The sequence below is a fragment of the Micropterus salmoides genome, unplaced genomic scaffold (assembly GCF_014851395.1).
Source record: "Micropterus salmoides isolate LMB-PRFRI ecotype aquatic unplaced genomic scaffold, ASM1485139v1 Ms_hic_scaffold_14, whole genome shotgun sequence".
In the NCBI taxonomy this organism is placed as follows: Eukaryota; Metazoa; Chordata; class Actinopteri; order Centrarchiformes; family Centrarchidae; genus Micropterus; species Micropterus salmoides.
This window is the reverse complement of record NW_024040485.1, coordinates 6,208,703-6,219,612: the sequence shown is the minus strand read 5'-3', so window position 1 is coordinate 6,219,612 and position 10,910 is coordinate 6,208,703. Positions and strand designations below refer to the sequence as shown.

At 39.2% G+C, this 10,910-nt stretch overlaps 1 pseudogene; it reads right to left on the bottom strand.

Annotated features, from left to right (window-relative positions):
* Positions 1-7,152: 7,152 nt before the first annotated feature.
* On the bottom strand, positions 7,153-9,013 carry LOC119902957 (annotated as a pseudogene).
* Positions 9,014-10,910: the final 1,897 nt, after the last annotated feature.

Here is a 10,910-nt window from a genome sequence, read left to right as displayed (position 1 = left end):
TGTGTGTACGTATTTATATAACAACATAATAATAACAATATTGTAAATTGAAGGAATGTTTCGTACATGTGATAGAAGTATGTTAACACAGGAAAGAAGGGTACTTTGTTTGCTGCTCATCTGTTGTTGTTTTTAAACATTGTTTTATTTTATTTTATTATTTAAAACTTTTTAGTATTTTTCTCGCTTCGATTTTTGAAAAGCTAGCGAGAACTAAACACTGAACTATCATATAAGCCCATGACTGTAACCAACCAAGTTCAGTATGATTTCTGACTGACTGTCTGTTAGCTGTTTGGCTTTCCAGTAGCTAGTTAGCTGATGCTAAGGCTAGCGTCTCTTCTGACAGCCAGAAGAGACGCAAGACAGTGTGCTGACGTCACACGTTGCCGTAAGTGCTGCCCTAGAAGGCTGTTCGAAACTAATGGGAACAGAGCTGCTTTCACTTGAAAGTGATGCCTTCTGAGGTCTATTAAGGTATCGAGGCAGCGAGGCAACTCTTAACATGCCCTCTCTCTTTTCACACCGATGTGCCAAACTGATAAAACTTCAGAGAAACAACAGACCCAAATTCCTTTGTGTGGAAAAAGAATGTCTTCTCATTATAAACCGACCTTATTACCCTGTTTGAGCTAAATAATCTTACAGTTTATTAGTAGTTCTCCTTGCTTCAATTTGAGTAGTTTTATTACCATGTTATTCTTGTTAGAAACTATGTTGAAAAGAAGGAACCATAAAGAAGTTCATTTGCAATGCTCACTTACATTCCTGCATGTATTTTATGTATTAACTAATGCTTTGTTCCAAGCACCACTATATATTTTCTTAGAAATTATATGGTACAGACGTATTATCATGTGTTAAATAATCAATTTTCCGTGCTCCTGAGCCAAGAATAGATTTGAAAGTTAAATAACCATTTCTTCAGTAGTCAGAGTGATTTCCAGGTCCTCTCTTGAAACCAGTAGTTTTCCTTTCTTTTTGCTTAAAATGCATAAAACTAAGAACTGTATAACTGTTTATGACATTTAAGAGTTGACACGCGCAAATAAGCTTTAAGACCATATTAAAAATTAAGACACAGAAACCTCATGGTGCTTTCAGACCAAACGCGAATTTAATCCTTGCGACCCTTTCCATGCGTGAGTACATTCGCTGGAAGTGTTCACACACAACGCAAGAAGGCAATTAGAACCCACGAAAATTGCTTTTGGTCTGAAAGCACAGTCAAAGGGACCAAGCCCTCCTCCTGGAGACACGCCCCAGGCAACAAAAACACAGCGACGTTAAACTAACCTAATAAATAATGTATTCATGGTAGTTTTAGAGTCTATTATGGTGAATTTCTAATTAATTGTTCCAGTTTTCATCTGACATATCTTTAGCTTTCAGCCACAGGTATCCAGAGCCACTTACATACAGTATATGTGCATGAGGAGGTGTCAGGTTGCAGGTCAGGTCTAAATTGTCCCTGCAGATGTCGTCAGTTCAACAGAGGTTCCTTCCTCTCCCATTTCTCTCCTCTGCCAGGACGGATCTTCAGCAGGATGAAAAAGAATGGACAAACGCTGGCACACAGAAAAGGAACAAGATTAGTACATTTAAATCTTACTTTTATAATTATGACACTGAGGACATTTTGGACCCCAAATCTGAAAGTGTAGGACAGCCATCTTCCTCAGACCACAGCAGAGGATTTGGAGGTATCATGCATCCACCAGGCCTAACTACCCACACCACTAAATATAACTGCATGATCTTAATTCCCATCAAACACAATGTAGAAGCAATCTGTGCGTAGAAACTTTTACACAATTTGAAAACTAAACACCAAAACCAGACAAGTACCCCCATTAGATTCATCAAGTGCGGATGCACAATGCTGAGTGATCTTTCAGAGCACTCACTGATGGGTGGTCATAAATTATAAAATGAAATTGTTAATTAGATTTTTCTTTAATCCAGAGTTGGAGATAAATCCTCTTTGAACATTCATCTGTCTGAAGGTTCCTGCTGTCAAAAACATATTTCCAGCTGCCCACAGTGGCACCATGAGAATATAGGAAAGGGTCATGGTCCATCCTAGTGCGTACGCCCAGTCAGGGTAACTGTACCAGTCGTTAATCTTGAGGTGTGTATAATCAGGCAGGTACAGGATAAATGTAAAGGGTTTAGTTTTGGGGGGTGGCAAGGAACAGAATAAAGAGTTTAGCTTAAAAAATTAGTGCAGAGACCTTTCAAATAGCCTTAGTTATTCTGCATAAATGTCCTGAATTATTTCTGAAAGTTGTACGGCAACAGCATGGCTCTAGGTATGCAATGTCAGTCCACCACTTTGTCTCAAACTGAAATATCTGAAAGATTTGGATAGATTAACGTGAAACTGCGTGCAGTCATTTATGGTACCCAGGGCCGTTAAATAAGAGAGTTACGACACTCCCATTGACTTCTGTTGGAACTGTGGAATGCAGAAGTAATGTGCGTCATGGGGCAGCCGTCCAAAATCAACTATATGTGTGTGTTGTTGTTTTGTTTGTTTTCAGCAGGACTAATTTTGAGCAGAGAGTGGAGCGATGACCAGGCTGATGGAGCTTGCAGAAATGTCTGTCCACCAACCAGGGCACTCTTTGGCACTTTTTCATGCCAGATTGGGACATCTGGCATGAAATATAGCCTCCTGTCTGGTCTTGCAGGATGTAAGAATTAAAAAAGTGTTTCTTTGAAGACATAACATTCAAGGAAAACTTACCTATCCTCACTGGATATAAAATATAATAAAATGTACTGTTGAATATAATTGGTTGCCTTGTATATTTTGCACTGTTTACCAAAACTTCTTTCTTGACTTAAACTAAACAGCTTCTGGCATTCATTTATATTTACTTGTTGTGTATGTGAATGTGTCTTAACATAACATGAGAATGTCAATAATTATGACAATAGAAGCATGAGAAATATATCCATACTGTAATGTATTATACCTTATGGGAGCAAAGCCTCCAATATTAAACAAAAAAATGTAATTAAATTTAAAGGGCTTTATTGGCATGAAGGTTTCAAGAACAGTGTTTTCAAAGCATCAAAATACAATTTGTCAATACACACAGTATACAGTAAGTTAAAAGTGGACATGGTATTGGTTATAAAACAAAATACAAACTGAATGGACAGAAGAAAATTAAAGTTTGGTGGAACTTGTGGATTTTGTAAGGCATATCATCAGGTGATAAAACAAACAAAACAGGTGCTAATGACCATATATTCAATATGTAGGTGGAAACAGGATGATTGAGTGAAACAGCCTAACTCAGTTAACAAGGTAAGAGAATCATACTGATACACCGTGGCAAGAGAAAGCACAGCAGCCAGACACAAGGTAGAGCTACTGCATCAGCAAGGTCTCTCCCAGGCAGCAGGCGTTGTGGACTGATCAGTCAAAGGAACCATCTCTAGTTACATTTCAACAGACCACACTGTGAATGCTGTCTGTCCATCACTCCCAGGATAGAATACACTAACTATAATATAATATAATAGTATGAAATATACACATTATGCATTAATATTTACCGAAAACTGCTGCAAATTAAGTTGCTGCTGTAAATGTGTAACGTTACATTATGGGAACAGCCCATTTTCCTTCCAAAAACGTTAGAATTAAACACAAAAACTGATGTAAATCTGTGTCTATGTATGTAATGTAAGTGTCAACTCAGAAATCAGTGTCATATTATGTTAATATTTATCGATAATTGTTGTAAAATATAGCTGCATCTGGTGTCCGTCCCGCCTAAACCCATTCAAACTGGTTGACAGCGCCGAGTCGTTTGGAACTATGGAGAGCTACATGAACCTCGTGACTGCATAGCGGCGAGATCAAAGAGTGTCGTAACTCTCTGATTTAACGGCCCTGATGGTACCCAGAGAATGAACTATACTGGCTTTTTGTCACGATCGTGGTGTGGAGGCAGGTTGGAGGACCCAAACGCAGGACACAGAGCGGAGCAGGTATAGTTCAACGAAAGGGTTTTAATATAACCAAAAGGGAGCACACTTACAGGTGAGTGGCTGAATAACAGAAATCCAAAAGTACAGGGAGACAAGACAAGCAAGGCTGGTTACAGGCAGGCAGACAGTACACGCACAACAGACTGGGGGGTAACATGAACAATGACCAGACAAAGACAAGACAGAAACACCAGGTTTATATACACACGGACTAACAAGCAGGGCGGGAGCAACACAGGTGAAAGACATGAGGCTAACGAGGCACAGGTAGGGAGAGAGAGAGAGAGAGAGAGAGCAGGGGAAAACAGAGACAGACATGCAGAGGGATCACTGGGGTAACAGACATAACAAGGGTTACCGAACACTAGACGACAGACAAGACAGACCCCGGAAAACCCAACAGACCAAAATAACACTAACTAAACACAAAAGTGCAACACCAAGGATGGCCAACCGGCAGAGCGTGACACTTTTCCTCTAGTGCCATCGTCAGTCTGTGTCTTTTGTTGCTAAAAACATCTGCTTTAATAGCTCTGGCTTTGTTTGAGGGTGAGAGGTGAACAAACACGCAAGAGACAGGGAAACGGTGTGGGTAGGCTACGTGAGACCCTCAGAAAGGGGAGACACCGCTGGTAGTACGACCAGCTGGTCCAGTAGCTTTGTCTTAATGATGGTTTGTTCAAGGCTTATTTGGAGACAGACATTGCAGTCTCCGGACAATTCAAGCAACTATAAACTTCAACAGAAGGCCCGTCTCGCCATTCATTTGATTGGACAATGGAAAAAAATGTGAATGACGTCAGGCGCTTTTCCGATGTAGCAGACAGTCCAGAACTGCGCCAAAGGCATCATAGCTGTTACCTGAGGGTAAGCAATGAAGGCCAAATCTGGACTTGTGAACGGTAAAGTTATTTGGATCGGGACTTAATATCAAATCTTAAAGTAGAGCATACCTGACTCAACCACATTGTCCACTGTAACACCCTGTTTCTGAGCCATGAATCCAAGTACTGAGAAGACGACAAATCCAGCAACAAAACTGGTCCCACTGTTCAGCAGACAGAGCCAAAAGCAGTCCCTATGAGTCACAGAAAGACAGTAGACCCTAGTCAAAAAGGGGACATTCCTAAAGATTTCTTTTTAGTATATTGCATGTAATCTGTATCTGTAATTCATCAAAATCTTCTAAAGCCTCTAAAACGAACATAGTAGCCTACAATACCAAAGTTGTTGTGATCTGACTTACACCTACTTGTAACAGTTGTTGTGTTCATTATAGCTGCCCAGGAAATTTATTGATTACTTCAAAAGCTCTTCATGGCCTCTCTCCTTGTTACAGTATGTCTCTGATCTCAAGGTACGTACACCAGCACCTCGAGCAGAGGTCTTTTGTCTGTTCCAGAGTCTCAACTGAAAACTAAAGAGGACACAGCCTTAACCCTTAGGGCCCCGAGGCTCATGGTTAAGGATGTGAGAACACACTATTTTTCTGAACTAATTTCTACACATCAACATAATCCTACATTTCTATTTAAGACTGTGGATCAGCTGTAAATCCAGCCCCTCCTCAGCTGAAAGCAATGGTGATTGTGAATTGTTTTTATCTTATTTTACTGATAAGGTGATGTCAATTACTATTGACATAAAGTCTCTATTACCCCCTTTGCCTCTTACTCAGAGGTCCCTTACCAGCAACAATTTAGTTTTACCCATAATGTCTGCTGATGATGGTATGTGCTCAATCCAAGTACTCCTGGACCTTAACGCTGCATTTGACCACTGACCACAACATCATGTCGGACAGACTGCGGCACTGGTTGGGGATCTCTGGTACAGCTTTGGAAAGGTTTTCATCCTACCTGTCCAATAGGAGGTTCCATGTCTATGAATAACTATGTCTATTTATTTTGGTTGTGTTATACTGCATATATATAATATGGCGTGTCTCAGGGGTCGGTCTTATGACCCATTTTACTTTCCTTGTATATGCTTCCTCTTGGACACATTATCCAGAAACATGGTGTCTCTTTTCATGTTTACGCTGATGACACGCAGATCTACTTGCCGGTCAGATCCACAGACCCTGGAACACTGATCACTTACTGACTGCCTCTGTGTCAGAAATTAAATGTCAAATAATTTCCTCCAGCTGAACTCAGACAAAACAGAGATCCTGGTCATTGGGTCCCAGCAGATGGCAATGCAAATATTGCCATCTGTTGGTTTCCTGGTGAATCATATCAGGCCTGTTGCAAAGAATCTTGGCATCTGGTTCCACAGTTATTTAAGTTTCAAGCAGCACACTACTAAGCTTTTGAAATCATTTTTTTACCAGCTTAGAAATATATCAAAAATACGATCAATGTTAATGTTTAAGGACACCGAGACCATCTTACACACCTTTATCTCATCATACCTGGATAACTGCAACAGCCTTTTCACTTGCTTAACCGAATCCAGATTGTCCAGAACTCAGCTGCCATGCTTTTGACCAGAACAAAGAAATATGACCACATCACCCCTATTTTAGCTTCATTACACTGGCTCCCAGTATATTTTCGAATAGACCATAAAAATTTATTGAGTACTTCAAAAGCTCTTCATGGCCTCTCTCCTTGTTTAAGTATGTCTCTGATCTTAAGGTACGTGCACCAGCACCTCGGGCAGAGGTCTTTTGTCTGCTCAACTGAAAACTAAAGAGGACAGAGCATTTGCAGTCAGGGCCCCGAGGCTCTGGAACAGACTGCTTGAGGAAATCGGGGCCGCTGAGTCAGTGAACTCTTTTAAGTCCCTTCTTAAACATTCTTATAACAAAGAGCCTTTCCTGATTTTAGTTGATTTTAATTCACTATTTTTAACTGTACTTTTAACTGTATTTTAATTTCTTTCTTCCGGCTGTTACCGTGTATCTTATTTTGTGTTTTATTTTCATTGCTCTCAGCTGAAGCATTACAAACACCTTTAAGGTTTTAGTGGCATCTAGTAGTAAGGTTTGTGAATTGCAACCAACAGCTCTCTCACTGCTCACCTCTCCCTTTACAAGAGCGTAGGAGAAGCTATGGTGGCCGACATGCTCTGTCAGTTCTTCAGCTAAATAATACATGTGGTTTGAGCGGTTGATGTGGCTTGATTTGAGCTACCCATTTATAATATATTGCATTTTGTCAGTAGATCCGTGTAAATATTACACACTAAAACTTTAAGAAGGTGAGCCAGGAGGTTCAATACTGGATACAGGTAGTAGTAGATCCCTTCCCAAGTTCCAGGTAGAGTCAGGCCTCTGATGAGTAGGATCAGGAGCATTACGTAGGGGAACGTGGCTGTGAAATACGCTACCTAAAATGAAAAGGAAATTGTTAAAGAAAACATAATGTGACATGCAAATTATTAGATTAAACTGTTTTAAGTACCTTTCCAGATACTGAAGCAGCAGAACACCCAGCAGGCCAGAAGACACAAAGCCAGATCCCATCTGACACTGCCCAGCTCCTCAATGCCTCCAGACATGGCCAGCACCTGCCGTCTGAGGAGGGGGGAAATTTAACAGGTATACATGATATGTGTAAAATTGTGTTGATATATAGTAACTGTTTCCAGGTCCTTGTGAGATAAAATTTAATTTGGCTATGGTTCTAATAATAAAAGATACCCACAACACTACTGACTTTGTTTCAGTAAATTTAAAGAAGTGTGCAAGAAAACGAAAGATTTTTAAATACATAATGAAATTTTATAGACAGGGGACCTAGTGCATTGACAGAGCTATGGACAGAGCTTGGAGGGCCAGATAAAATTACTTAGGTTTTGTTTTCATCAAGTTGGAGGATGTTCCTCACCATCCATGGACTGCAGGCACTGTGAGAAACAGCCAAAGAGGAAAATGTTTGAAGATTATAAACAGAGAAGAAAGTTTTATGACCAGGCAAGGGCAAAGGCTTTTCAACACAGGAGAGTTTCAGAGATTTGAAATTTAGGGGCGGAGCTTCTGAAGAATCACCGAAAGGAGGAGTTTATTTGTCTTTCTGCAGAACCACTTATTTTCCATTTAATGAAAATATTGGTCATTAAAAGAAAATTAATTTAAACTTACTCCCAGAACTCAGTAGCAGCAGAGGTGGTTTTACTCAGCGTTGTTTGATTTGTCAAATTTGTTGAGGGAGAATCCCAAATCTGGAGTGCCACACAGTTAGCTGGTTTAACAACAAACAAAGGATAATAGTGAATGTGAGGAGTTAATCTTACACACATAAAATAAAACTCCATAGTCTAATCTTACCTGTATTCCAGGTGTTCTCACAGCTAGCCCAGGGGAGCTGGGATCTGAATGAGAACACCAGGTAGAAGAGAGCCCAAACTTGGATTAAAATGTAGCTGAAGTCATACATTTTAAGTATATTTCCATATTATTCCCATAAAACAAATAAAAAAACATATTTTACCATTTACATTTTCAAAGGAGATGGTTTAAAACACATTGTCAGAGCTAGTGGAGCTATCTTTGGACAAGAAATGATTTTATTTATTAAAGCTGAGGTTAAAGTATCGTGTACAAATCAACTCACCTTCTGCCAGTGGACACAACTTCCTCCAGCAGGTGATGAAACCTTCCTGGGTGTACTGACCAGCTGAGGTCTCCAGTAGGAACAGAGGTATCCCACATACTACAACTAACAGACCATATGACACCAGAAAGGCACCTATACAGTAAATACAGAGACATGTATGCTAATAGAAATTCCAAATGAATGAAGTAATATCTTTTCACACACCAATCATCAATATTAACATTATTTCATTTCACTACAGTCAGAATAATGCATCTCTTCTAAAACAGGTTATAGGATTCACCTCCACCGTTCTTGTAGCAGAGGTAAGGAAATCTCCACACGTTGCCCAGGCCGACCACATTTCCTGCAACAACCAGAATATATTCTGTTTTACTGGCCCACTGTCCTCTCTCTCCAGCCCTCTTCTCATTTTCTTCTTTGTCCGTTGATCTCAACATTAAGATCTTCATATGTTTTGTCTTTCAGTTATATTTCAAAAATATCGCAAACTGATCTTTGCTGCTTTTACTGTCTTTTCTTTGACTATAAGCTTCCCTAAACCAATGAAATGAAACCAGTTCCAATGCATACCGTGTTGTTTTGCAAGAGCCAGGGGGCCTTACCTCTGTTAACCTCCAGTTTAAATTTATATTTTTAACTTTAATAATTATAAAATGTGCATACAGTTAAACTAATAAATAATGTATTCATTGTAGTTTTACGGTCTACTATGGTGAATTTGTAGTTAATTTTCATATGACATATCTTTAGCCACAGTTATCCAGGGCCATTTACATATGTGCATGAGGAGGTGATTTTAGCATCATGCCTGACAGGAAACATTGCCTGTGATGAGAGGACAATTTGTCTACCCATGAGGCCATGATGCAGCTGAATTTGTTGATTATGGTTCCATAAACTAAAATGTCATCATAAGTGCTCAAATGCTTTGAGTTACATGTTACACATCTCTGGGCAGTCTATATTACTCTTCTAATAGTAGAAATCTTATATTTAAATTTCTACTTCAGTCAAAGTACAAAAGCACCTGCTTTTAAAAATACTTAAAGGTTGTGTGTAGTATTTAGGACGAAAAATGCAATATAATAACTATGTTTTCTGTGATGTATAAAGATATTAGGCTACATAATGAATCCTTATGTTTTATTATCTTAAAATGAGCCATTTCTATCTACATACACCGCGGGTCCTCTTACATAGACGTCGCCATGTTGGGCCGCCGTGTTTCTACAGTAGCCCCAACAGACAAACAGCTCTACAGAAGGCGTTTCGTCACTACGTTAAGTATGTACAAAGAAGAAGATATAGAAGAACAAGTAACATTAGTAGTAGTACTAGTAGTACTAGTCGACTGGTTTATTAGAATTAAGAAAAGAAGAGAAATTTGGACAAATGAAGGCCCACACGTATTATTTAGCACGAGCCGACAGAGCATGTCGGCCACCGTAGCTTCTCCTGCGGCTTGGAAAAGGAGGGGGGAGAACTGACTGATGGTGCATTCATGTGGTGTCGGAATAATCAGAATCTTTTTTCCTCCTTTAATCTTTATTGCAAAAATAGAAATAAAGTGTACATGGGACATAAAGAAGCATATAGAACTTTGATTTGTGCAAAATCACGTATGGCATATAGATAATCTGTAATCTTGAATATCTTTATGACGGTTATTTTGCTGTCCATGTAGAGGGAACTAGATGTCTGCAAGTTGTTTGTGTGCTCCGATAATACTAATCAAACAATTCTTTGTTGTAGTGCCCATGTTGATTCCACATTTCAACTTAAGAATACATGATCACACAGTGAATTCGGAAGAACAAATTCAGAACTCGGGAAAGGGACCGTCTGAGTCCCTGGTTGCAATTCGCAACCCTCATCACTAGATGCCACTAAAACATAGACACTGAATATCAAACGTAAAATGTACTAATAGTATCATTCTGTTTGACAGGCGACGCATGAACCCAGGTTCAAAAAATAATGTTTTATCTTATATTGGCATGCAGGCCCTCAGTTCGGCCTCTGAAACAAGCTGTAGATGCTCATGTCCCTGTAAAGTAACTAGTAATTAAAGCTGTCAGATAAATTAAATTAAAATTAATTACATTAAATTAAAAAGTACAATATCTCCCTCTGAGATGAAGTAGAAAGTTGTATGAAAAGAAATTCAAATTTGTACTTAAGTACAGTACTTGAGTTAATGTTCTTAATTACTGTCCACCACTGGTGTTAAAGTGCCAAACCAGTGTTTTTACATGTTTTTACTATGAATCATGTATACTTTGCATCAACACAAATCAGTTTGCAAACTATGCTACTGTGCTACTGTTTTTGAAA